Genomic DNA, 26,942 nt, shown 5'->3' with positions numbered 1-26,942 from the left:
AGTTCTCATAGTGCATTTAAATTTGAGAGTATAAAATGACCATAGGTGGTTACTTTAGGAAAGTTCTTCCCTCTTTCCTTTCTCTTCTGAGTATTCTATAACTCTAAAAATCAAGAGTCAGATGCTCAACCGACTGAGCCAATCAGGCGTCCCAGGAGAGTTCCTTTAAAATGTGAGTTCTCAAAAAATAAATAAATAAAAAAATAAAATAAAATAAAATGTGAGTTCTCATAGTGCATTTAAATTTGAGAGTATAAAATGACCATAGGTGGTTACTTTAGGAAAGTTCTTCCCTCTTTCCTTTCTCTTCTGAGTATTCTATAATGTGGCTATAGTAGACTCACAAGGATAAAACAAGCAAGAGTTACAATTTATGGAGTCCGAAACCCTGCTCTAAGCTCTTTACATACATTTTCTCATTTAAGGAGAGAAATTAAGGATGATGTAATTTGCAAAGGGTGTTTTACAAAACTATTGAGAAAGAGGAGGACATGTTCCACTGATAAAAATGACAGAAAAGCAAAGTAGACTATAAGAGAAAACCTGCTGTATTATTCCCTTCTTTCAGTTTTCACTTGTATGTTTACCGGCCGGGCTTCTGTACAGCTTGGTTTTCATTTGGTGCAGAAGGCAGAGAAAAGCCCTTATGAAAGCAGAGTCTGATCAGAATAGTCATGATCGGGCTTCCCAGGAGATGGGCAGCCAAAGAACAGAGAGCAAAAGGAATAAAAATTTCCAGCAAATGAGTAACTACCACCTCTTGAGGGTCTCCAGCTATTCTAGACAGCCATTCTAGGCATCTTACATTCATGAATAAGTGTCACATTGGACAACTTTGGGGAAGGCTCCTGTGTTCCAGGAACTATCCCAGGCATTTTTATGTTTATTAACTAATCTTCCCAATATACCAACAGAGTAGGTCCTATTATTAGCACTCTCATGTTAGAAGCAAGGACAGTGAGGCAGAGAGAAACTCGGTGTCTTGGCCAAGATCACTCAACCAGTAACGCATATTGGTCTGGAAACCAAACCCTGGAGTTACGCAACTTAATGTGGGGCTTGTAACAATTCTAAGAAGTAGGGACTTTCATTATCCCATTTGACTTTCGGAAAACAGGAGATTTAGAGATGCTATATGGCTTCCTGGAGTTTACCCAAGCAGCCGGGCCCCTGGGCCCACGCAATGAATCGTTTCAACACACGGAGTCTCCCTGTTCAGGATGGCGCCTCCAGACTGTTTGTCGAGAATGGATATAGCAGCGACAGAGAGAGGTTGGTGGCAGAGAATAGAGGTGAACTGACACGTGGGGTTGGGGTGGGAGCACAGAAGAGGCTCTGGGGAGTATGGAAGAAAGAGAAAGGGGACGGCCTCTGTGCTTTACAGGACAACAGCGAGCTAATGCAGCTTTCCAGGACACAAGAAGATGAAGCAAATCAGAAAATACACGGGGCAGAGATTTTTAACAGAACCATGGGGACAGAGGAAAGGGGACAATAAAAGTGCAAGGAAAGAGAAGAAGGTGAACAAACTGTAAAGAAGGCTGTGGTGTAAGTGCCTGGGAAAGTCTGGAGCCACCAGCTCCTGGAAGGCCAGCGTTGGGTGGGCAAGGTGACAGCTCACTGCTCATGCAAGGCCTCCTGGGGCTCTGTGCAGATGGCCACGGGCAGCCCCCTCTCTGTGGGGGTGACGCACACGTGAGGATTGTAAGACGAGGCCCTTGGGGCTCTGTTCACAATAAAAACATTGTACAGGCCTTCTACACATGACTCAGTGTGTATTGTGTGTCTGACTGAAAGAAAGATCGGCTTTACCTGCAAGTGCGAACGTGTAGGCTGAGTTGAAATGAGTGCACAATTACATAAGAAACAAAAATACCTGGGGAGCGAGCAGTCTAATGCCTTCCAGGGGACATGCAGAATCCCTAGAGGAAGAGTGCCAGGCCACTCCTTTGCCAACTGCGAGAATAGCTGTGGTTGGACAGGGTGTTTTGTTTTGTTTTGTTTTTACCCCGGCGCTTGGCACAGAATCCTGAACACCGAGTGGGGCCCCTGAACCCTGCCTGACACCAAACCTTGCGTTAGCTAACGTCATTCCTGTGTTACTTTGTTTGAGAAGGACTGGAAAACAGCAAAGGGGAAAGGGAAAGAGTCATTCAAATTTGTCTTACATGAGGACTTTATGTGCTAAGCCTGAGAGAAACAATGTAATGTTTGAAAGTAGGGGGTCTGGGGACAGACATAGGTTCAAGCCTTGGCTCCATCATGTCTTAGCTGTGGCACCCTTGGCAAGTGACTCCATCTTGCTGGATCTTCATTTTTCATCTATAAAATGGGTGTAATGGTAGGACCCACCTCAGAGAAGGTGGTAGGTGTAATGGTAGGACCCATCTTAGTGTGAGAACTGTATGAGATCATGCAGGCAGATAGCTTCACTTAGAACCAGGCACCCAGCACCCAGCAAGTGTTCACCAGTGTTACCATCTGTAAATTGAGAGAGATAACCTCCCCAGGTCCCTCAAGGGACACTAAGGCTGCAGCCAAAGGTTAGCAAAATGAGGGCTTTTTGAAAAGTACTTAATAACATCTATTCTCTCCTTGGCAGTGTGATGAAGTAAAAACAATTATCGACATTGAATTCATTAAAAGACTTAGATTCTGGGATCGCCTGGGTGGCTCAGTTTAACCAACTGAGTGTCCGACTTCGGCTCAGGTCATGATCTCACGGTTTGTAGGTTCAAGCCCTGTGTCGGCCTCTGTACTGACAGCTTGGAGCCTGGAGCCTGCTTTGGATTCTGTGTCTCCCCCTTTCTCTCTGCCCCTCCTCTGTTTGTGTTCTGTCTCTGTCTCTCGCTCAAAAATAAATAAACATTAAAAAAAAAAAAGACTTAGATTCTGGTCTCTGGACCTTCATCTCTCATCACTCAGTGGGGGCATTAACTAAGTTCCCTTTAACATCCCTTTCAGCTCCGATAGCCAGTGCCCAGTCATCCCCCTGACTGACTGCAGCAGGAGGGCAGAGAACCTCACTCTGGTGGGCTTGTGACTGTAGCTCCCATCCCCTCTGGCCTGCCAGGGCCCCAGGTGATGGATTCAGAGAGGCAGAGAGACAGAGAGAGAGAGAGAGAGAGAGAAGGAGGAAGGAAGGAAGGAAGGAAGGAAGGAAGGAAGGAAGGAAGGAAGAAAGAAAGAAACACATACCTAGGAAGATATGTCCCAGATACTTTAAGTGAAAAAAAGGCAAATTGAAGAACTAGAAATAATTCTGTTGAATAAATATTCAAGAATAATTTAAAAAATATAGATGTGTGTATGCAAGGATTATCTCTTGGGCAGGATTATCTCTTGGGCAGGATTAAGAGAAATTTTACTTTACATTTTACACAGTTCTGTATTGTTTGAAACGTATACTATGAGCATGTTTTATTTGATAATCACAATAATAATACTAAAGATGTGAACAAAACTAAAATGTGTTTTTTAAAATTTATTTTAGAGAGAGAGAGAGTGAGCAGGGGAAGGGCAGAGAGAGAGAGGAAGATAGACAATCTTAAGCAGGCTCCATGCCTAGGGTGGAGCCCGACACAAGGCTTCATCCCGAGACCCTGGGATCATGATCTGACCCAAAAGAAAGAATCAGAATCTCAACCAACTGAGCCACCCAGGCATCCCTAAGACATGTTTATTGTAGACAGTTTGGAGGGGAAAAGAAGAAAAATCAGTTATAACCCTCCCCCAGCATAGAAATATTGCTACTGACATTTTAATTTACAACCTTTCAGTCTTTTTTCTGTATGTTTATAGCATAGAAATATACATACATATTTACAAAATGGAATCACATTTGTCCATGCTGTCTTATAATTAGCTCCGTTTAACAATATATTGTTTGTATGTTTCCATGTCATTAGAGTTTCTTCTACACTCTACAGCACGATTTTAATGACTGCTTCTTTTTCCATATTGTATGTGGCCAACTTTGCATTGCTGCACATTTTGGCTGTTCTCCGTTTTCCCCCATTGTAAGTATTGACAGGCTTTTGGAGAATAATGAAACGCTGAAATGCTTGGCTTTGTTTCTCTCTTTGGGTAGAGCTGGCTGCTCTCTTTTCTTCTTCCTCTTTGTATCCTTTAGCTTTTGGGTGGAGGCCCAGAGAGCTCCACAAGGGGTGGTGTGTGTTTAAGAAACTCAGCTAAAGAAACAAACGGATCGCAGAGAGCTCTGAACCTACAGTGTTGGGAAAATGCTGAGCGCTGTAATTGGCCTAATGTTGCTCCCGTGAGAGATGCCATCTGCCTAGGCCTCCAAAGTCCTGGCCAGGATTTTAACTTTTCTCATCCAGCTGATGACAGACAAATATTCCTCACTTCAACAGTTATGCGCAACCCCCAAAATGTTTCCTCAAGTCTGTCAAACACTCACGGGAAGAGACTACCAGCTCATCCTTGAAGACGGAGAAGCAGGCAAGGTCACGTCAGCAAATCAGGACCGTGGGCTTTAAGTTTCATTGAAAAGATAGCCTCTTGGACAGCTCTGTTCCCTGCTCCCTGAGCCAGGCTGTTGGTCCAGTGGTGACTCAAGAAGGAATGCCACTGACGAGCCACGGGCATGCCAGGGAATTATTCGGCACATGCCAACAAGTAACCTCATACGATAATCAAACGCCAGCCAATCTGCGAACACTTTGCGTAACAGCATATTTGGATTTGGGGCTTAGCTTTCAAAGCTTGAGTTTCACGTTTGCCCGAGCACATTCCCAGCCTCCTGGGGCCTCTCCTATGTGCCCTGCCTCTGCTTGCAAGTGCAGAGAGCAGTTCTTCCAAGAGCCAGAGCTTGGCTCTCCCCTCGAGGTAAAGCAGAACTCTGCCAGGATCAGCAGGCACTCATCAGTCTACAGTTCTCAGTTTGGCCAGCACTGCTTCTCCATATGCCCTGTTTCTTACCAAAAGGCCAGCAACGTGGGTGATGGATGCCTCCTTTTGCTGTGGAGACGCTGAAAAGTCATTCCTAGTATTGTCAAGGTCTTCGATACACCTTATCCACAAGAGAGATTTGTTGACTGACAGCTGCTGGTATAACAATGTCCTATCAGGTCTGGCTGTAGGAATCGGCAAAGTATTACCGCATCGACAGGTATCTGGGCTATCCAAGAGCCTCAGAAAGGGCAAAGAGGCTTGCAAATTTTAAGACTCCTTACTCCTGGCTCTGGTCCTTCTCCTGCAGATACCCTGAGAGCCAAATGTTTGAAGGATTTAATTTTGGATCCACAAAAAGGTGATACACTTTTGGGCACAGATTTGCTACAGAATGGCAGCCATGCCCTGAGGGGTCCTGGTGAGCTGGGTAAATGACCTGGCTGTGCACCTCCGCACCCCGCCCCTCCCGTCTCACCAGTAGCGTAGGTCAAGGTTTCCTTAAGGCCTTGAGTGTTTGTATACCCAAGATGATACTGAACATGAAATATTCAAATAGCAATACCTTGGGTGAGAGACAAAGTCTAGTCAATGATCTTATTCATAATTCTTCCAGTGAAGAAGTTGTCACCATGAAGTAGGGCTTTCAAAGTGCTCCTGCCCTTGCCACAGTGATCTCAGAGAGAACTCTGACCTCCCCAGGAGAATGTTGTCATGAGCACAGAGTGCCCAGGTTAGAGACACCAAGAGCTGCAGTGTCAGTCAGCTACATCAGTGACACAAAGCCTTCCCCAGGAATAAGTTGATAAAGACTTAGTACCTAAACATAGTACTTCCAAAAAGAAATAAATCAGTAATTAGAGATCCTGAAGACAGAAGCAGACATTCCAACGCAGACCTAATCATAAGACCTCATGGGATGTTCAAAAGTTCTCCAGAGTAGGTATGAACAGATTTCCTTTGCCCCATCGGTTAGGCTGGGTAGAAGCCTTACTGTGTCTTCCTAATTTTAAGCACCGATGACAGAAAGCAGGGGATGCCCAACTGAAGGAGGTGTCAGTACTTTTTGTAGCATGGCATTTACGTGCCAGCCAAGGTCATTAGGAGTGTGAAATTCCTTTCAAAGTGGAAAAATATACTTGTTCTCTTCTATAAGTGAAAGAGTAAATTCACAGTTAATTATCAATGCTTTATTAGTAGTTACAGGCCCCACAAATCTCACCAAGTTGAACCTCCACTACGTATATACAAGAACGTAAAAAGTGGCCTTCAGTGATAATAACAGGAGGAAAGAATAAATCTCGGAAATTTCTCTGCATAGGTCATCCTAGAAATTTATCAATCCAAAGTCCTTAGATTATAAAGACAATTTTTGAAGGTTTAAGAGGTGCACTTCAAAGAGCTACTTCTTTAATATGAGCTGTGTGAAGATCATTAAAAAGTTTTAAAGTTGGGGCGCCTGGGTGGTGCAGTCAGTTAAGCGTCCGACTTGAGCCAGGTCACGATCTCGCGGTCCGTGAGTTCGAGCCCCGCGTCAGGCTCTGGGCTGATGGCTAGGAGCCTGGAGCCTGTTTCCGATTCTGTGTCTCCCTCTCTCTCTGCCCCTCCCCTGTTCATGCTCTGTCTCTCTCTGTCCCAAAAATAAATTAAAAAAAAAAAAAGTTTTAAAGTCACAGGACACATAAGAACGCCTCAGGTTCACAAGGAAGATTGGAGAGCTTAGAGCGGAAGCCCAGGTATTTGGCCCAGATGTTTGCTGCTGATTTCTGAAGCTGGTGGGTAAGGATCTATTCTCAGGAAGGACCCAGCAGAACCTCTGCACAGTGCCATGTGCAGGCAAACTCAGTGGCCTCTGCTCCTAAAAATGGGACCACTCAGCTTGGCCGCAGCTGGCTGAAGCACTGGCTTTCCTTATGGGCAGGGTTGTTTCTGGAGCTTCTCGTCTGAGGGAGGTAGCGTCTTGGGCGCCCATGTCATCTCCCAGTCATGTTGCCCACGAGCAGCGCTGTGAGGATGTCCTTGAACCGATCCAATTCCCAATCCCACCCCTTCTATTTGATGAAACCCTACAAACACTAAGAAAATATATGCCATCCCACCTCTTGCTCTGCTATTTATCTGCTTTTTTCTTTCATACACTCTCTTTCCAATTATTGGGCAATCATGTCCAATTCCAGGAAACCAATGCTTATTTTACCTTTCTCATCTGAAGTTGAATAAGGAGTCTACCTTCTCTAGTCCAATGCATAAGGTGAACTTTCTCAACTCGTCCCCCTTAAGGCAAAGTCGTTGCCAGTCTTGTGTGTGTTTTAAGTTTACACACATCTTTTTTTTTTTTAACATTTATTTTTGAGACAGAGAGAGACAGAGCATGAAGGGGGGAAGGGCAGAGAAAGAAGGAGACACAGAATCGGAAGCAGGCTCCAGGCTCTGAGCCATCAGCCCAGAGCCCGACACGGGGCTTGATCTCAGGGACCGTGAGATCGTGACCTGAGCTGAAGTTGGACGCTTAACCGACTGCACCACCCAGACGCCCCTACACACATCTTTTAAACAGTATATACATACACAGACGTGGTATCCCCTCTCTCAGGAAGGTAGGCTCCATCTGTATGGGTCAAGCAATATAAAGACTGCCATGGTTATCATCTCTGTTTCATTGACAGTGTTGGGGGAAGCACCCGAAATGGGCATATTGCAATTTAAAGGAACCCCTGGCTACTTTTGTTATTTTTTCTTTCTTTCTTTCTTTCTTTCTTTCTTTCTTTCTTTCTTTCTTTCTTCCTTTTTTTTTTATCCCTGGCTACTTTTTTTTTTTTAAGTTTATTAATTTATTTTGAGAGAGAGAGAGAGCAAGTACAAGCAGGGGAGGGGTAGAGAGAGGGAGAGAGAGAGTCCCAAGCAGGCTCCGCACTATCAGCACAGACTATCAGCACAGAGCCTGACGAGGGCTCCATCTCATGAACCGTGAGGTCATGACCTGAGCTGAGACCAAGAGTTGGACTCTTAACTGACCGAGCCACCAGGCGCCCCAATCCCTGGCTACTTTTAAAGCTGGATCACCATGTACATATTCTGTAAGGTCATCAGTGATAGCACATTGGTTGCCGTTTCTTGAAAATGCTTCTCTGTAGAAGTGTTCATATGTGCCTGGAACACTGTTTCTGCTTTCTTAGATGCCTGTTTATTCCCCACACTGAAGATTCCTTAGAATCATTGAAGGTAAGTCTTTTGACATGGGTTAGGGGGAAGTGAATGGGGAAGAGGATGAAGAAAGGAGGTTAATCATTTAAAAATGTCAATAATTCTTACTCTTTCCCTGGGTCTGTCACCTTCTGTCTATGCCTCGGTTTCCTCACGTGCAAAACTGGGATGGTAATAGGGCCAAGCTCAGAGAGGTGGAGGGTACAATGGGTTACTATTGGTTAAGTGTTTTGAGCACTGTCTGGGGCATAATAAGTGCTCTTTTTGTGCCCATCCTTATTTATATTCTAATCACTACATAAGGAGTCAGAGGGGCTGGCCTTTGGAAGGAGAATAATTCTTCATGTCAACACCACCATCACACATTATTGAAGAGATTTTGGTGTGAATGGGGCCATTTGACACCCCAGCTTCCTGTGCCACATTTCCCCTACCTTTCCAAATAAGCTCTCCTTTCCCTAGGCTCAATGTCTTTCTTTTATCTACTGTAAACCACAGATAACTTATCAGGTTAGTCTGCCAGGGGAATTCGTATCTTAATAAGACTCAGAACCTTAAGTGAAAAGGTGTCATTTATTAAAATTTCAGGAGGTGAGGGGTGGAAGGGTGTTTCTAGAACCCCTCAAATCACCCCCCCCCCCCCCAGATGTAGTTGCTTCATTCACGTACCAGTGACGCTGACCCTGGCAGGAAGTCACTTGTACTTTTCACTAATTGAGGTCCTGCCCTCTTGAATCTTGCAATCTAAAAGAGAGAACTTTGATCCGGGGTGATAATAAAACAAGTAAGTAATTAAAGCCCAGGGATGCGGATTGAGTAACTGCTCTGTCCCAGGTATTGGCATGGAGGTGCTGGGCGCACTGAGGTGGAACCAGACTTGTTTGCCTTTTAGAACCTCACGGTGTATTGGAAGGGACAAAATACATCAGACAGTGATAAGGAAATGTGTGTGAGTAAAAGGAAAAGAGGTGTGTGTTGACAGAAGACAGCCTGAGGAGTTTAGCAAACAGGAACGTTTCTCAAGAACTTGAAAGCGTTGGAGGTCTTTCGAAAGGGCTAGTTGTACGCTGCCTGGAGGCTAAGGTAGGAACTGGAAAGGGACTTAGATCAGCCCTTCCTAGCTGGAAGGTTAACTGTGTGCTTCAGCACAGGGATCTTGGCTGGAGAGAAATGGGAGCCAGAGCATCGATGACTCATTCTCATCTACTTGACATCATCTTCAGATTTTCGTTTAACTTTTCCCATCCACGTCAGATGCCCCTAATTCTTGGGTGGTCTGCCATGCCACTTCCTGCCAAGTCCCAGCAACTTTATTCTGGGTGGAGGTCTGGGGGTACGGGATCTTATTTCAAAAGGAGAGGGGAAATTGAAACCAGAAAGGCTTTGTGACAGACTTTAGGAGATTCTTTTTTTTTTTTTTTCCCCAGCACAGGTTTCTCCAGGCTGGTATCTCTAGCTTAGACTTTCTATTTTATTTATTTGTTTGTTTGTTTGGTTTGGTTTGGTTTGGTGAGAGTTAACTATTCAAAATGGAAGTCCTTTTATAATTCAATCTAGTTATGCAAACATAGCCCATTGATGTTAACAAGTAGAGACCAGATGCAAATAATCCACTGGGGCATAACATGGAATAACTAGCAGGAGCTAAAGCAGGCTGTCTCCCCACCACCCTATTACCTCATAAGAATTCCTTCCATGTGGAAATGAGCATGAGGAGAATTTTAAAAAATAATAAAAAACAGGACTCTTACGATGTTTCAAATGGCCTTAAAATGACAGCAGTAGTGGAGATGCTTGGATCACACAAGATTGCCATATAAACAACTGAAGTCATTCCAGAGTTCTGTGGAATTAGGCATGCGTCCCTAAGAAAGGTTAGGTGCCTCCATCTCATGAAGGATAAATTGATTCCAATGGGAAAACAGATTCCAAACGGAGGTCACTGAGTCGGTGATTCATACCCAGGTGCACATGAGAAGATCTGGTTCTCTGCAATTCATTGAACAGGGCATCGCTGCCATGATGAAATTTTATGCCATTCCCTGCAGCACTGGGTGTTTTAACTGTTCTGGATAGATAGTCAATCAGTTGTTAGGTGAGGCCGAATACAGGGAATCCTAGAATGGCAATGGTGAGGCCATTTTCTGCAGCAAAGAAAGTTTTAGTTGAGTAAAAGAGCTAGGCAATATAAACAAACTTACAGGGAGTCACCAAACCTCTGAGCTGGCCACCATTTCTGCCTGCTTTTCTCAAAATGCCATTGTCTTATGAGTGGCTATTTGATCAAGAGGCCTAAGTCTTGACTAATGTAGTGGGTCTGATTTTCTGCTTTCAGAATAATTCTTTATTTTAAAAGGGTTTTTTGTTGTTGTTTTGGTATTTGTGTAGGTGTGTGTGGGGAGCGGGGGGAGGGGGGGGAAGTGCTCCAGGACTGTGAGCTCTGTGAACCTTCCTAAGTGGCTGAGATTAAGATGAGAAGTTCTTGGGGGCAGAGGGTTGGCACGGGGATGGGGGCAGTGGGGGAGAGAGCATTACTTTGTGAGGAAAGCCAGAGTCCAGAAAAGCATTTGGGTGAAATCTTCCTGATTTAGCTCTGGGACAGAATTAGACACAACCAGGAAATCCCCAAAAGGTACCCAGTAAATGTTGGCAGAATGAAGGTTAACCAAAACTCTGAAGCTCCTCTTGCGAGATTGTCCAGCTCTTCAATGTTCTCAACAGGAGTTCTTCCTGAAGTCAACCCTAAATCTCTCCTCCAGCATCCTTAGCTCATTTCTCTCTCCTGTTCCAAGGAGAAATAAGATGCTGATACTGCTATTCTTAGGCCCCAATTAAATTTGTACATATTAAAATCTGCCCTCAATCTTCCATTTTGTGGGCTACATAACCCCAATTTTGTAAGCTTTTCTTTCAAAAAGGTAATTTCAAACATTTCCATGTGCCAATCTTCAGAATCACAAATGTTTAGAAATAACTTACAGGTTACCATATAGACGTAGCCACACTGAAATGAATAATGTACTTAATTCATGAAGGTGCCGCTTCCTGTTGAAATCCCTGCATCCTGGGCAGTGGGGGGCAGCGCTGCAGGTTTCTGCCTTCTCTCTGGAGCCTGGAAGGAGGTGAAAGCTGATGAGCCAGGCTAATAAGATGCAGCCTCACACTGATTAAATGTCCATTTTCTTGGGGGAAATGGCTGACAGGAGCAGGATAAAGCTGTCAGGAAGCTTGTAGCAATTTTCCCAAATCTACCACTACCAGTGAGCTTTATTTGTGTCCTTAGAGCTATTATTAGCAAAACAATGGCTGGAAAATGTACCAAGGAGAAAATTAAGAAATGACAGGCTTGTTTTTAAAAAGAAAGAGAAAAGTTTCTTTTGTTACATTTTGTTACGTTTTTTTGTTTTGTTTGTTTTTTTTTCAGCAGAAAGTTTCACTTAGCAAAATACATCGTCCAACCATGGTGTCTGGGTGAGGAAAGTGAACGAGCAAGAGTGAGTTCCGGTTACCTGTGTGGAGGCATTAATTTCAGCGGCTACTGCCCAGGTGGGAGCATGAGCTCAGGGTTCTCTACAAGGGATGCGAAGGGGGAATTTAACAGTACAACATAGAGTTTGCCTTAAAATCCTAAAGCCACCTGTAAGCCATGGTGTAGGTGCTGATGGGGTAGAGAGGGCATGCAGGAGTGCAGTGGTAAACAGAGAGAGCTGCTGTGTTTCCAAAGTAACAGGGGTACCTGGGTGGCTCAGTTGGTTAAGTGTCCAGCTCTTGGTTTCTGGTCAGGTCATGATCTCGAGGTTCTGGGTTTGAGCTTCGCATCAGGATCTGGACTGACAGCTCGGAGCCTGGAGCCCGCTTCAGATTCTGTGTCTCCCTTTCTCTCTGCCCCTCCCCCACTCGTGCTTTGTCTCTCTCTCTCTCTCTCTCTCTCTTTCTCTCTCTCAAAATAAATAAACTTTCTCAAATAAATAAATAAACTTAAAAAATAAAAATGCAGGAGCGCCTGGATGGCTCACTTGGTTAAGCGTTCGACTTCGGATCAGGTCATGATCTCCAGGTTCGTGAGTTCCAGCCCCATTTCAGGCTCTGTGCTGACAACTCAGAGCCTGGAGCCTGCTTTGGATTCTGTGTCTCCCTCTCTCTCTGCCCTTCCCCCATTCATGCTCTGTCTCTCAAAAGTGAATAAATGTTAAAAAAAATTTGTTTTAATAAAATAAAAATACAAAAGGAGTAACAGAGAGGTATCTAGCTAGGGTTGTGCTGTTCAATACCGTAGCCACCAGCTACAGGAGGCTATTGAGAGGGTGCATTGTGGCTGGTCTGACGAGATGGCTGTAAGTGTAAAATACACACTAAAGTTCAAAAGAGTTTATACTAAAAAAAGGATGCCAAAAACATCATTAATTGCTCTTAAGATTGACTACATGTTGAAATGATATTTGGGATAGATTCAGTTAAACAAAATGTATTATTACAGTGAATGCTTCAACAGGGATGAACCTGGAAAACATTATGCTAAATGAAAGAAGCCAGATGCAAAAAACCCACACATTTTGTGATCGCACTTGTATGAAGTGGCCAATAGGCAAATCCATAGACAAAAGGTACAGGAGTGGTTGCTTAGGGCTGGGGGGGAGGGGGGTGGTTTGGAGGGAAATGGGAAGTGAGTGCTAATGGGTATGTTGTTTTTTTTTTTTCACGAAGTGACGAAAATGTTCTAAAATTGATTTTGGCAATGTTGCACAGCTCAGTGAATATATTCAGTTGTATATTTTATTTCTTTTTTACTTATTTATTTTTATCTTTAAATTCTTGTTTAGTTGTACATTCTATTTTATTTTATTTTTTTAATTTTTAATTTTTTAAAAGTAAGCTCTACACCCAACGTGGGGCTTGAACTCACGTCCCTGAGATCAAGAGTCGCATGCTCCACCAACTGAGCCAGTCAGGCGCCCCTCAGTTGTACATTTTGAAATGGGTTAATCATATGGTATGTGAATTATATTTCAATAAAGCCATTTAAAATAATTTAAAAATTTTGGAGGCAAAAGAGCTAATTTTACCTGTTTATTTTAAACTTTTAACAATGAGCTACTCGAAAATTTAAAATTACTTAAGTGGCTGGCAGTATATTCTGTTGAAGCCTGTGGGCTAAGCAACCAAAGGTGAAGCGGCTATGGAAATCTAGGGCTAGTGCTGCCCAAAGTGAAAGTCATAAACACAGGGCAGAGGACCTGACAGAAAGGTTCACCTTTGGTGCAGGGTGAGCAGGAATGAGGGTGAGGGAGAACCTGACTTGGAAGGTGAGGGGTTTTGAGGATAAGGGTAAAACTCGAGGACTGGGACAGGCCTCTGCACCAAGTACCAGCACACGGGGCTGAGGAGAAGACCAGAATTTTTGGTCTCTAGGCAAACAGGGGGCACTGTCTTTAGTCACCTCCCCGGAAGACTCTTATCAGCCCAGCCGTGAGCAACACTGAGTTATCTTTCTCAAGTGGCTGCCCCAGCTGCCTCAGGCTCTGTTCTCCAACCTCTGGGGCTGAGAGGAGCCAGGGCTTGACTCACCAGTAACATATTTACATACCTGGAACCCAGCCTCCGTGAGATGCAGACAGCAGGCGGGGACCTCCAGCCTTATCCAGGAGGGTGAAAGCTTGGAAACTTCTTCACGGAGTACTAGCCAAGGGAGTTTTTCTGGTCTGTTTGTGAAACGTGATAAACAAACCCTAGTGTTAGAGGGTTTGCTGATTGCAGCAGAAGGGGAAGCCTTGGGTACCTTCTTGGTATCCTCTCCTTCAGTGAGGTTTCTTTCTGACTCAGTTACACACCCATTCCCAAAAACGTATAACACTATGTCAAAGGACACAGCTCAGTGGATGTTGGATAAGGAAGCTACACTTTTAGGGCCTCCACAGAGAAAGGATCCCATGGCTCATCTCTGGAGACGAGAGAGATAATGGGACTAAAGGATGCAAAGGGGTGATTAGCCAAATGAACTGTAACCCCAAAGGCCTAGTTCTGGAGGAGAGGTGAGTAGCCTAGAAAGGGGAGAGAAAATCAAATACACTGTACTCGGTGTAGAGTGAGTATTTGGCACTATTGTGTGCCCTGTCCAAAATATGTCCTGACATTTGCTCCCACTGCAGTAAACTTTACTTTTTTTCATGACGACTGCGTATCAGGTTTCCACAGACCCGGTGGGTCGCAAGCAAAGAAAACGGGGTAGGCAAATTTCGTGAACCTAGGGGCATTGTCTGAGCAGAGTAAGATCTCCTGTTTTCTTGTCCTGATGGAGTAGCAGCAGAAAGTTAATGAAAGTCAATGAAGGCAGAGGAGACACAGACGAGACCATCTTCTATATGACTGTAAGCTCCCTAAAAGCAAGGATTAGAAATTATTTGCCTCTCACGTCCACAGTAGGGCCTGGAGGGTGGTGAGTACTCCAGGAATATTTGTAGCATGGGTGGATGAATGGAGGGCAGGTGAGAGGCACAGGACACAGGAGATAATTAATTAACATTGTGTTATGTAATGATGTTTTGCGGGGGTGGGTGATGGCAAGGAAAGGCTGGAGAAAGATTTCATTTATGTGATAGGCAAATAAATTCTGGAAGTGTTAAGTTAAAACTAGTATGATTGCATATTTAGTTTTGTCATCTTTCTAGCTTTTTTTGAGCAGTGCTTAATGCTGAATGAGAGTGAGGGTAGAAGGGGGAAAGGAGGCCTAGAATTATAGCTCATGGGCCTCTCTCATTCTGGATCTTGTAAAATGCAAACCACTTAGGAGTGGACAAATGACTTAATGATGATGTTGTCAGGGCCCTCAGAATAAATATTGCCTTTTCCATTCCCACCGCTGGTTCTACATAGTGCAAGCTGACGTATCCTCGAAAGGCTGAGATCTCCTCATTCTTATCTTCTGAGTCAGGCAGCACAAGATGGTGAAAAACTTGCTCAAAAAGCATTTGTATCATTTACCCCTGTCCCTTCAAGCCAAGGCGATCCTTTCTGGCCAAGGATCCTGTCCTATAAGTGAGTTGGCTTTTTGTATTTGGCAGTTAGAAATCTAAATTTAAAGTCAAGGTACTTAAAAGTCAGAATACAGAAAGAGTTTCTATCTCCAGATAATTCTATCATGGAGCTCAAAAGGCTCATCTGCAATATTAGAGGGCAGGGAACTTCAAAGAAAGCAAAACCATGTGTTATTGTCAGAATGAACGTAGATCTCTAAGAATTCTGTGAAACCGTCTTATGTGGGTCCATGGCATGCTAGTAATTGAGGTGGACGTGGTCCTGGCTGGGTGAGCTAAGAAAGCTGGATTCTTTTAAGGAAATAACTTTCTATGATATCATGATGGGGATGTGCAGGTGCAGTTGGGTGGGAGCCCTTGGCAGCAGGGCTCCCTGTAATGGGTCCAAATCCCTGGTGCCCGTGCTCTCCTGCTCAAGTCACTTCTGCTCATGGACCTGTACTATGACTCACAGGCAGCCAGCAGCAGCTGAGAGGAAATGATGTGGCAACTGTGTCCAAAGATGATGGCTAAATGTTGAAAATAGAAAAGAAAATCCATTAAAAAAATATGCCGTTGTATTTTATAAAGGCTGTGCAAGATTTAAAAAGCATGTTTAGCATTCCAAGTATTTTCCTTTTTGTGTCTTTAGAGACTAGCTCTGAGAGTGATTTTTTGTTTACTTAACATTTAATCAAAAGAGATTTGGACCCCGCCAGCTTTTGAACAACAGCTCCAGTAGCCCTGCCTCTTTGCATTTAGTGCGAAGAGAGAAACTTCAACCAGACGGAGAATTTGATGTCTGTAATATGCACTAAAAGATCAGCTGGTCTAACTTTACAGGGCTAATAAAAGGGAAGAATTTTCCTGTGCTCAGGTCTTTTATGAATTATAAATAACCATTCACTTTGGAAGATAGCACATCATAAAATTTTTTTTCACAAATATGCACAAATCCATTTTAAGATCCAAGGAAAAAGATGTTCAGAAGTCTCAGATGTACTCAGTTTTGATTTCGTGGGGAAACATGTTCTTTTACCATATGGATGCTTTTAAGGGGGCCTTCAGCTGGGGCTCAGTAATGGTACCCCAGTGGCTAAATAAGGGATTTCTTTCCTTCTAACATTATTTCTCTGTTATTAAAGGTGGAAAAACCTTCCACAAATAGCATACTATTAGACTGCTTTAGGGGGTGTCCTGGGAATCAAGGTTATGTATCTGCTCCAGAAATACTGTCTGTAATTATCATTCCTCAGTGGTTCTGAGGATGCAGTCTGGGTGTTTTCATTAATTTCTTGATTCTGCTAGTCTGGAGTGCGTGCCTGCTCTTGATATTCAATATTTTGCAGTAGGAGTTTTTTGTGGTTTTTTTTTTAGGGTCACAGGTCTCTCCCCCTCCCTTCCTTTCATAATAACCATTTCCTGGCTTCTTTTGTCTACTAAAATAAAAAGGTACGAAAGACTAGATTTGAAAAGGAAGAGAGCTCAGATGTGAGAGTCTTCCAAATCCAAGCCTTTATCTACCCTATTTATAATTTAATATGAATATTAAGAGAGAGAGCATTCAGATCTGACAAACAATTGAGGAGAATCCACAGGTCAGACTAGCATATCGATGTCTCTCCCCAGCACATTATTATGAGTGTTTCCAAACAAAGTTGAAAGAATTTTACAGTGAATACCCATATGCCCCACCATCTAGTCATAGATTCTACCCTTAACATTTAACCATTCTTATTTTATCACATATCTGTACATCCCTCCTCTATTAATCCTTTCAAAGTAGATTGTAAGCATCAATCAATTTCCACTTAAAAACTTCAATATTTCCTTTCTTTTTTTCTGTTGTAAAATTTATATACAATGAAATGTACAATCTTAAGTGTACATTTTCTGAGTTTGGACAAATGTATACCTGTGTTCCCAAGCTTCTATAAACACATAGAACATTACCATCATCCCAGAAAGTTCCCTCATGCCACTTCCCGTCAATCCTCACCCTTACTTCCCTTCCCAGAGGCAACTGCTGTTTTGAGTTTTGTCACTGCAGATTAGTTTTGCCTATTCTAGAATTTCATGTAAGTGGGATCAAATAGGATGAACTTTTTAATGTAAGACTTCTTTCACTCAGCATACTGTTTTTGAAATTCAGTCTTGTTATCTTGTAACACTAATTCATCTGTTCCATTGTGTTGCTGAGTAGTATTCCATTATATGACTATATCACAGTGTGTGTAGCTATTCCCTGCTCATAGATACCTGGGCCATACTCAGTTTTTGGCTATTGTGCCTAAAGCTGTTGGGAACATTTTTATAAAAGTCTTTTTAAAGACTTATGTTTTCATTTCCCATTTGTGGGAAAAGACCCATTTGTGTTGACTGCTGAATCACAGGATGAATGTGTGTTTTGTTTCAAAGAAACTGCCATTCCTCTTTCTAAAGTGGGTGCACCATTTTGTATTCCCACCAACAATGTAGGAGAGTTCCAGTTGCTTCCCATCTTTGCTGACATTTAATGTTGTCAGCCTATTTACTTTTAAACCATTTTGGTGGGGGTGTAGTAATGCCTCATTGTGGTTTTAATTTGCCATTTCCCAATGAATAAGGGCATTGAACACGTTGTCCTGTGCTTATTTGTCATTCATACATCTTCTTTTGTGAAGTATCTGTTCAAAACTTCTGTTCATTCAAAATTTTCTTTGTCTTTATTGTTCAGTGGGAGTCCTTTATACATTCTGGACTGATGTTCTCTGTGGAGTTTATGTTTCACAAATATTTTCTTTCAGTCCATGACTTGCCTATTAATTTTCCTTTAAATTTTTAAAAATTTTTATTTATTTATTTATTTATTTATTTATTTAGAGCCAGCAAGCTGGGGAGGGTCAGAGACACAGGGAGAAATTCCAAGCAGGCTCAGGGCTGTCAGTGCAGAGCCCCACAGGAGGCTCCAACGCACAAACTATGAGATCATGACCTGAGTGGAAGCCAAGAGTCAGACACTTACCTGAGGGAGCCACCCGGCTGCTCCTCATTTTATTTTTTAAATGTTTATTTATTTATTTTTTAGAGAAAACGAGATTGCTAGCGGGGGAAGGGCAGAGAGAGAGAATCCCATGCAGGCTCCCGGCTGTCAGCACGGAGCCTGACAGGGCCTCCATATCACAAACTGCAAGATCAAGACCTGAGCTGGAGTCAAAGAGACAGACACTTAACAGACTGAGCCACCCAGGTGTCCCTTGCCTATTCATTTTCTTAAAAAAAATTTTTTTTTAATGTTTATTCATTTTTGAGACAGAGTAACAGAATGTGAGTGGGGGAGGGACAGAGAGAGAGGGAGACACAGAATCTGAAGCAGGCTCCAGGCTCTGAGCTGTCAGCACAGAGCCCGATGCGGGGCTCAAACCCACAAACCGCTAGACCATGACCTGAAGTCTGGTGCCCAACCAACTGAGCCACCCAGGCGCCCCTTGCCTATTCATTTGCTTAATGGTCTCTAGTGATGGGAAGTTTTTTTATTTTGATGAAGTCTGATTTATCAGTGTTTTCTTTTATGGTTATTGTGACCTAAACAAAGCACATTGATCTCAATAAATGGTGTACCCAAAAATCTATTGTAGCCTCAAAAACATAAGCTTCACTGGCTTAATTGCAATAGATGTGTCTTCCTGAAAAAACATCTATTTACATGCATTTTTGGGAACAACTGAGGAAAACCTGGTGACTTGTAAACACTCACTCTCAGTATCCCAGAGGATGAAACAAATTCTAGACCTCCCTTGCTACTTTGCACTACAATAACAAGACTTCTGTTTTCGGTTTGTTTTGTTGCGAAGATTTTTTTTTTTTTTTTTTTAACTAATCTCTCCACCCAACATGTGGCTCAAACTCACAACCCTGGGATCAAGAGTCACATGCTCCATAGACTAAGTCTTCTGTTTTATTGGTGGAAAGAGTCACCACCTGGTCAAAGGCATGTTATGGTATCAAGTCAGTCCTTTGGCTTATGAGCATCACAAATGTTTTTTTTTTAAATTAATTAATCATATGTTATTGAGAAATCATATTATAAACAGTTTGAATGTATGGCATGAATGGATGAAGTCTTCCCCACAAAGGCTTTAAGGAATTGAACTAAAGGAAAGAAATCTACAGAGAGACCCAGGTGTCAGTGACAGCATGGGGCAAAATTAAGAGCAGATTGAAGAGGGGAATGGTCGGCAATGAGAAAAGCAGAACTTGGAAAAATAGAGACCAGCTGAAGAGACATTCAACCTGTTGTGATTCTTTCAACCTGTTACTGGGCTCCACATCTTCCCAAGATTGCACCCCAGACTCTTTGCCAAACGCTGTGTTGTCACTAAAGCTGTTTGATTTCTCCCTTTGTTTCCTTTTGGGACCTAAGGGACACTCAATACGGACATGACATTTTGAAAACTAAACTCACATCTTTTTCACCCTATCTTCATTGTTGTTCTGGCCTACTTTCTCTTAGACACTTTCTTGAGGGTGTGGGCTGAATGTGGTCTTTCAAACTTTCATGCCAACTCCCTTACGTGTCTTTCCCTCTCTGATTCCATCTTTTCCTGGGATCATTAATGTTCTGAAACTGCTCATTTAGTTGTGGGTTACCCTGGGCCTTCTGTGTCTTCTGTCCTCTATTTTTTTTTTTTTTAATCATTGAAATGATTTCCTTCTTTATTAGAGACTGATTCAGGAAAGAAAAGGGGTGAGACTTGAGTGGATGATTTTTGCTGTTTGACTACAGGTTGAAACGAGCAGTTGGATTTTTGGGTTTCATTGATCCTCTAGGTTTTTATAACCAATTCCTTTGGTTACTGATTGTATGATTCTCACTGGAAATTATCTGGAAATATGAACTATGGAGAGAGAGCACCAATTAGCAAAGCTCTAGGTGGTTTTAACCCTGGAGAATATTCCCAAATGACTATGTGGGTGTGCCTGCCAGGCCTGGAGAGGATCTAGGCTAACGATGAGTTTCCTAACCCACCAGTCCTCGTCCAGTTGCTTGAGTATGAAGATTAGATGTGGGTGGTAAGATTTCCTGGCCTCTTGGATCTATTCCTGAAGAGAGCAGATAAGGTCAGGATGAGGGAAGTCTAGGTTCTGAGTTAGAAAAATCAAGTACGATTTCAGGGCCTCTGAAACAAAGATATGTCCTGAGTAATTCATACACAAACATGATTGAAGTAATCAGAAGGGAGAAATGAATGGGGTTAGAGTCACAGGGCCACATGATAAATTATGCCTGGCTATGCAAGTAGGTTAAATCATTTCCTAAGATGTTGCCAACAGCACAAATATCTGCATTTAGCAACACATGCAACCAAAAAGGGAACCAAAAATACTCTCCAAGTTTCTTCTCCTTTGGAATAGTGATTCCTGATATTTTACTGTCTCCATTGAGGCACTCAGGGATCTTGGGTGAAGTCAGCTAGGTCGGTCCCCCTGGCCAGCCATGTGGGTGGACTTAAGTGGGTACCCAAAAGTGGTGGGGAGGGTTGTGAAGCTGTCCTGTTGCCAACCCTCCCCAAGACCATTTTCTGCTCCTGCATATTTTTCTTTATACCAATGGGAGTGGGAGGTGAAAGTATCCAAAACCCAGTCTTGGAATCTTTTTTTTTTTTCTTTTTTTCACTTTGAGCTACTTCAAAATGTATATAAAGTAAAATGCAGAACCTTGAAACCCTGTTTCAGCCTGAAACTCAGTTGGCTCAGTTGGATTGGCTGGGCTGCAGGGTCCTTTACAAGCAGAAGAGCCTGGGTTGGATAAGAGAAATGGATAATTCTGGATGGGACCCATGGGAAGCATACACTGATTCTTTCCTCTGACTCTTCTTTCTTTTTTCCTTCTTTATTTCCTCCCTCCTTTTCTCCCTATTCCTCTCTCCTATTCCTTCCTTCCTCCTTCCCACCACCCCCCCCTTCTCTTTTGCGCCCTTCCTCTCTTCCTCTCTGTATTCTTGGATGGCAGCTCCATCTTCTAAGGAACTGGTCTGAGAACAAAGGGAGAGACATGGTAAGGAAGAAGACTAAAGAAACTTTTCTTGTGACTGAATAAAAACTGACAATAAAAATGCCAAAGTTTGGTGATTATACTGATAACTGAATGGGAAATCAGTACTGTACAGAAGCTTCACTTACTTTTTAGGCAAGATAATTCTTTTGATATATTTACCAGAGTTCGGCAGGAACATCTGGCTGACTAGCAGTTATATTTTCTGAAGGGAGGGAGCAGCCATTGCTACCGTCAAGTATCCTCTAACTTTTCCTTAGTACCATAAGGTTTATCTGAATCTCACAATATCTGTGATCTTCCGAGATCCAAATTTCCCTTCAAGCTGATGTTTGTCTTTCATTTGTTTTCTAATTAGCATTCAGGTTTCAGCCCTAGAGTGCACTGCCAGAGGCAGAACGTCTCCCTTGGTGGTGACCCTTGTTGTCATTCTTCTAAAGTGAATTCACAGGACTGTTCTGTGACTTTCAACTTTGCTCTGTGGTACGAGGTCTGTGAATGTTTAGTTGACAATACGTGTGCGCCTCTCTCATTTCCTGTTTTTAAGGGCTGCACTTAATTTATTTGAAAGGGTGGAATATTTTAAATTACAATTCAGCAGTTTTACTAAGGAAGGCTGTAAAACACAATGAGCAAGGAGTTTTACTTCCTCCTCACAATTGCTACTCCCCGGTTTTGAAATCTTGATATCCTCCAATCAGTGGGAATGACTTTAACTTAGGCTGGAACAGTTTGAACAGCAACCAAGCCATGGCTGGAACTATAGAAGGGCAAGGGATTCCTGCACACTATAATTCCATTTTTCCAGACGCCTTATTAGTACCCGGAATGTGTCTGCCTATGCTTGATATTGTTCTATCATGTTGAGTTCCCCTCCTCCAGGCACAGCATTTGGATTGGTTACAGAATACAGTTGCTCAGCCAATCAAGTGAAACCTTTCTCCTGCAACCCTAGCAACACCTGACAATGGTCATTGACAAATGTTAGCAGAAAAATCCCTCACAAATCCAACCAGCCATGAAAGTGGTTTCTGGCTAGGGCAAACAGCTAGTCCTGCCCACAGAGCACTTTGTGTGGCCAGAGGACTTGGTGTTTGGTGCCAGATCTGTAAAAACAGAACCTGCATGTGGATGCCTACCTCAGTCTGCCACCACTTAGGCTGAGCTGGCTTTGGTCAAAGCCATTGTTGGAGTCGGTGATCTGTTGTATGTGTGTATGTAGGGGTGGGTCTCATCTTCTCCCACACCGACCAAACCCTCATCCCCAAACAGAATATTTTCATTGGTTGGAGAAAAAGTCCACGTAAAACTTCGGCTCCAAGGTCACACTTCTATGTTGGATGGTAATTTGTTCCTTAGGGTAAGGCAAGAGGAACATTTTCTGAGGGCGGCAAGATACCTGGCTGTGTCCCCAGTGGCACTTTTCCAAGCCTTCTGGCTACACATCTTTCACTTCCCAGCCAGCCTCTGAACCCTGTTAGGGTGCAGTTGGCCTGTCTGGCTCACCTGCGGGCACATTGGGACACTCCTCTCAGGAGGCTGCTAGACCTAATGAGCTCTCACTGCTCTCCGGGAGGCTTCATGACTGAGGGATCTGTAGGCAGACCTGGCAGAGGCTGGGGTGGGGGAGGGGGCAGGGAATGGAGAATAAGAAAGGGGACCTGCCAAAAACATGCACAGACAATTCATACGCAAACACATGTTCCCACAAAGACATAATAGCTGTGTGTATATGATACCCTCCTGAAGTCCCCTTACACGATCATTCCAGTTAGTCTAGCCACCTTGGAGGCATATTTCAAACCCTGGTTGAGTAATCCATTGTGTGGTGATTAGCTGTTAATGAAGCTGAAAATACCTAAATCGTCCAAGAAGTAATGTGAATTAATTTTTTTTGGTTACACTGCAAGACAAGTCGGTGTCAAGACAAAGACCTGGGGGACACAGAGACATTTGCACACACAGATATAATGCACACAGAAAGATAAACCTAGGTAAGAGGAACAGAGGTAGAACAACCTGGGGTACAAGATGGGGAAAAGAAAGGAAAGGGAAACTTCAAGGACAGACATGAATTGAAGAATGGGAAACCCAAGGTAACATTTTGAAATTAGTGATGTTCATTCAATGCTCCCCACCCACACCCCAGACACCCTCTATTAGGACCACCCTACAGTGCCTGTCTGAATTTAATTTTCCATGGGGGCTGGGGGGAGGGGGTGGCAGTCAGTTTAACGAATTCCTTGGGATTATAAAATGGTAATGGCTTCAAGTCTTAGCCTTTCAGGGGATAGTGATATTTTTCAAAGGGGGCTCATTAAGGTCCAAAGAACGAAATCTCTAATGGTTGAATTGTAAATTGAGAGGAATATCTTTAGTGTGGAGATGTGGCCTTGCTCAAACACATTTGTAAGGTAGAAGCCTTACAAAGAAGGCTGGGGAGGGTGGGGAGTGCAGAGGCGAGCCAACCATCAGATGGATGCTCTACAGAACATGGTGTCTTAGATGGCAGAGGAAAAGCAGCAGGCCTGACTTACACACAGGAACAAACCAGGAGTTGTTAGAATATTCCATGTCCGTCCTTCAGGGAACTTGGAAACTTTCTGGTGACTTGAGATATGGAAAATTACAGGGGTGCCTGGGTGGCTCAGTAGGTTGGGCATCCGGCTTTGGCTCAGGTCATGATCTCGCAATTCGATTTGTGAGTTTGAGCCCTGCATCTGGCTCTGTGCTGACAGCTCAGAGCCTGGAGCCTGCTTCAGATTGTGTCTCCCTCTCTATCCGCCCCTCCCCCGCTCACACTCCATGTCTCTCTCTCTCAAAAATAAATGATAAACATTAAAAAAAAAATTTTAAAGAAAGAAAATTATAATAAAGGATACCATACATTGTGTTAAAAACCAAACCTTATGTAGTCATATACATGCACATAGTTCTCGGTTTCTGAAAGAAATGAAGCCATCCTGAAAGAAAGTAAAATTGTGGGCATTGTCTATTGAGGAATCAAACAATTTTCTTCCTTTCCCAGACTTTTAGAAGTTTGTCAGTTATTACTGGTCAAGTTTTCGGTGGGTATGAGCAACTATCAACTACGAAGACTATGGAACAACAACAACAACAAAAAGTCACATCGAATGTTTACTTCTTGCTCTGGAAGTTCAGAAATCTTGTCTTACTTGTGAAACAGAGAAAGACAAAATAAAATTGACAATGTATATAGAATGGTTCTTTGTAACCCAACTTTCCGGGGGGTCAGAAAGAGCCGTATAAAATATCTGAAGCTTCATGAAGGTGCCAGGAGGGAAGAGGTAAAGGTTCTCACTTAGAGTGGATAGTTGATGCTCAACAGTTTGAACTTGACTTGAAGATAAACCAAGAGCCTGCAACTGGGACAAGGCATGTTTATCTTTCGTGCAGCGGTTTGGAGGTGGAGGCATTCCTGCAACAATTGCCTGGCACATTCTAGGCACAAAATATTTGTTGGTGACCCAGAACCACTGCCTCCAAATCGACCTTCTCTCAATTCACAGATACTATCAAAGGAGGAAAACCCTAGAACCCCAAGAGAAATCCATTTCTCTCCTCTTAATCCCCAAGAGATCAGTGTTTGCTATTTCCATGGCAACCAGAAGACGCAAAATGGCCAAAACCTGAGAGCTACTTCAGATGAAAGCCAGAAAAAAGAAAATTAACAAGAGACATGTTACAGACAGCATGGATGACAGTGTGGCCAGGTTTCTGAAATTTGGGGAGATTTTCTTATTTCTTTCCTTGGAAGAATGCAATGCTGTCCAGAATGTAGCAGTGGAGCTTCTTGCTGTGCTGCTAAATGTTCATTGAGTACTTCGTTTTATTCTTTTCTTGAAAGGAGTGGAGGGACCCATGGGCCTTGGCAGCAATTAAGTGAAGGTAAGCTGTTGGAAATTGCTCTCCTGGTAAGCCTTGATGTTAACCTCAATGAGGAGGCCAGTCTGGCTACGATGCCCTTGTTCCCTTTCTTCCATGGAGTGAACAAATATTTATTGAGCACCTTCTATTTTCTAGGTAATCTATTCCACACACAACGAAATGAAAACTTACAACTCTGATAAGGGCTCCTAGGAGAAGTCCCTGTAACTACTAGAGTGTGTAGTAAGCAGAGCTGACCTGTTAGAGCGGCCAGGCCCTCCTAAGGAAGTATGATTAAGCTGAGTAGGAGGAAACTGGGCCATGGTTGCAGGGCCTGGGGAGGGAGAACATTCCAGGCAGTGGGAACTCTTGGGCAAAGGCCCTTTGGAGGAAGTGAGCCTCAAGTGTTCGAGGAACTGAAAGCAGGCCTGAGCAGCCTGTGTTGGCAGAACCCCAGAGCGTGAGGGGAATGAACTTGGGGCAAGGCCAGATGGAGATGTGAGCAGGAGTCAGGTCATTCTCAGTGCAGAGCCTAGTCTTGCAGGGTGGGTTTGTTAGGGACTTTGGTGTCTATCTCTCCTCATTCCAGGGTGAACTCAAGCTGTAACAGGAATGTATGACAAGCCCTTCTTGTGTGTGATCTGGGAATGGCAGCTTCTGGTTTATCTGAAATCCGTCAGAATATTGCCATACATTCCAGATGTGAACCACCAAGTTTCAAAGGATTATAATTTTATGAAATACTTTAAACCTAAATCACATTCAAGATATTTTATGTATGAAGACTCAGGCACTTTGGAGCCATCACCATGAATTTCACTTATCATCATATATTAACCCCTCAGAAGCCAGAGTTTGACCATCTAATAACTTCCCCTGTATCTGTGACCCACCTGGAATCTGGGAAGTTCGCAAGAAGCCAAAAAAATGTAACAAATTTTAAATACATATTTTTACCAGAGGGTAGGTCCTCATTAAGAACTTAATTGATTAATTTCATTGTACACACAGTTCTAACGAGTAGGTTTTTTGGGTTCCAAGGGCACAGCAGATAGGGAGCAATAATTTAGAAAGGGAGAAGGGATGGGGTGGTATATGTAAATAATTAACAGGGAGCAGTACAAATGTAGAGAAGGAGACCAAAAAAGAACCCCCCCCACCCCCAAACAAAACCAAACTCCTGAGACAAAAAACCCAAAAGAACTGAAAACTATATTAAAAAAAAAAAAAAAAGTAAGGAAGAAAGAGAAAGACTAAAAGCAAACTGGGGCTTTAATTACAGACAAATCTTCTTGCATGCCTTAAGATCTTGAGGGTATTGTGTTTATAATAAGACTTAATGCTTAAGAAGTCAGTCATATTTTAGAAGGATTTCTGGGCCACAGAGTCAAGCTCTTAAAAAGGGTGTTGGTACTTAAGAAGTAGATCTTCAGTCATTGGGGAAATTGTTGAGGATGGTTCTTACCAAGGTTCTGTGTAACCACGGGTTTACTGTAGTATGGTTCTATGGATGTGTTAATACAGATTTTGGGCTGAGAAAATATGTGACATACCAGCTCTTGCTGAAACTGTTTCATTTTCACAAGCCCTCAAAATCTGGGTTTGAAGAAAATCATTGGAAGTGACGCTTTTCATATGTGAATTGTCATGGTGCTATTCTTGACAGTGAATGAGTTCTTGAATATTTAAAAATATTGTAGGTGATACAATGTGCTCCATAAATACATCTTAAAGTTTGGCTTTCACATTTTTAACTTTAATTTTCATGCTACCTCTTAAATGCAAATAATCTTTCTCCAGGCATAAGGTGCTCTCAAAAGTTATGTGGTTGTTGGAATTGTATGTTTTCACTTCCTCCAGATGGGAATGAGAATGAATAAAAAACAGTCCGAACA

The 26,942-nt window shown here is 43.0% G+C and overlaps 1 long non-coding RNA gene across 2 annotated transcripts; it reads left to right on the top strand.

The window, feature by feature from the left end:
* The first annotated feature begins 116 nt into the window (after window positions 1–116).
* Window positions 117–26,942, top strand: LOC131512669 (uncharacterized). 2 transcript variants are annotated; one of them, XR_009262232.1, is made up of 3 exons: window positions 117–172; window positions 11,543–11,661; window positions 24,188–26,942. It is a non-coding gene; the product is annotated as an uncharacterized LOC131512669 (long non-coding RNA). The 2 variants fall into 2 exon arrangements; XR_009262231.1 differs by lacking the exon at window positions 117–172 and adding an exon at window positions 9,092–9,198.

This window comes from Neofelis nebulosa, chromosome 1 (genome assembly GCF_028018385.1).
Source record: "Neofelis nebulosa isolate mNeoNeb1 chromosome 1, mNeoNeb1.pri, whole genome shotgun sequence".
Lineage (NCBI taxonomy): Eukaryota > Metazoa > Chordata > Mammalia > Carnivora > Felidae > Neofelis > Neofelis nebulosa.
Note: the sequence above shows the minus strand (reverse complement) of the source record. Positions and strands in the feature narration are given on the sequence as shown.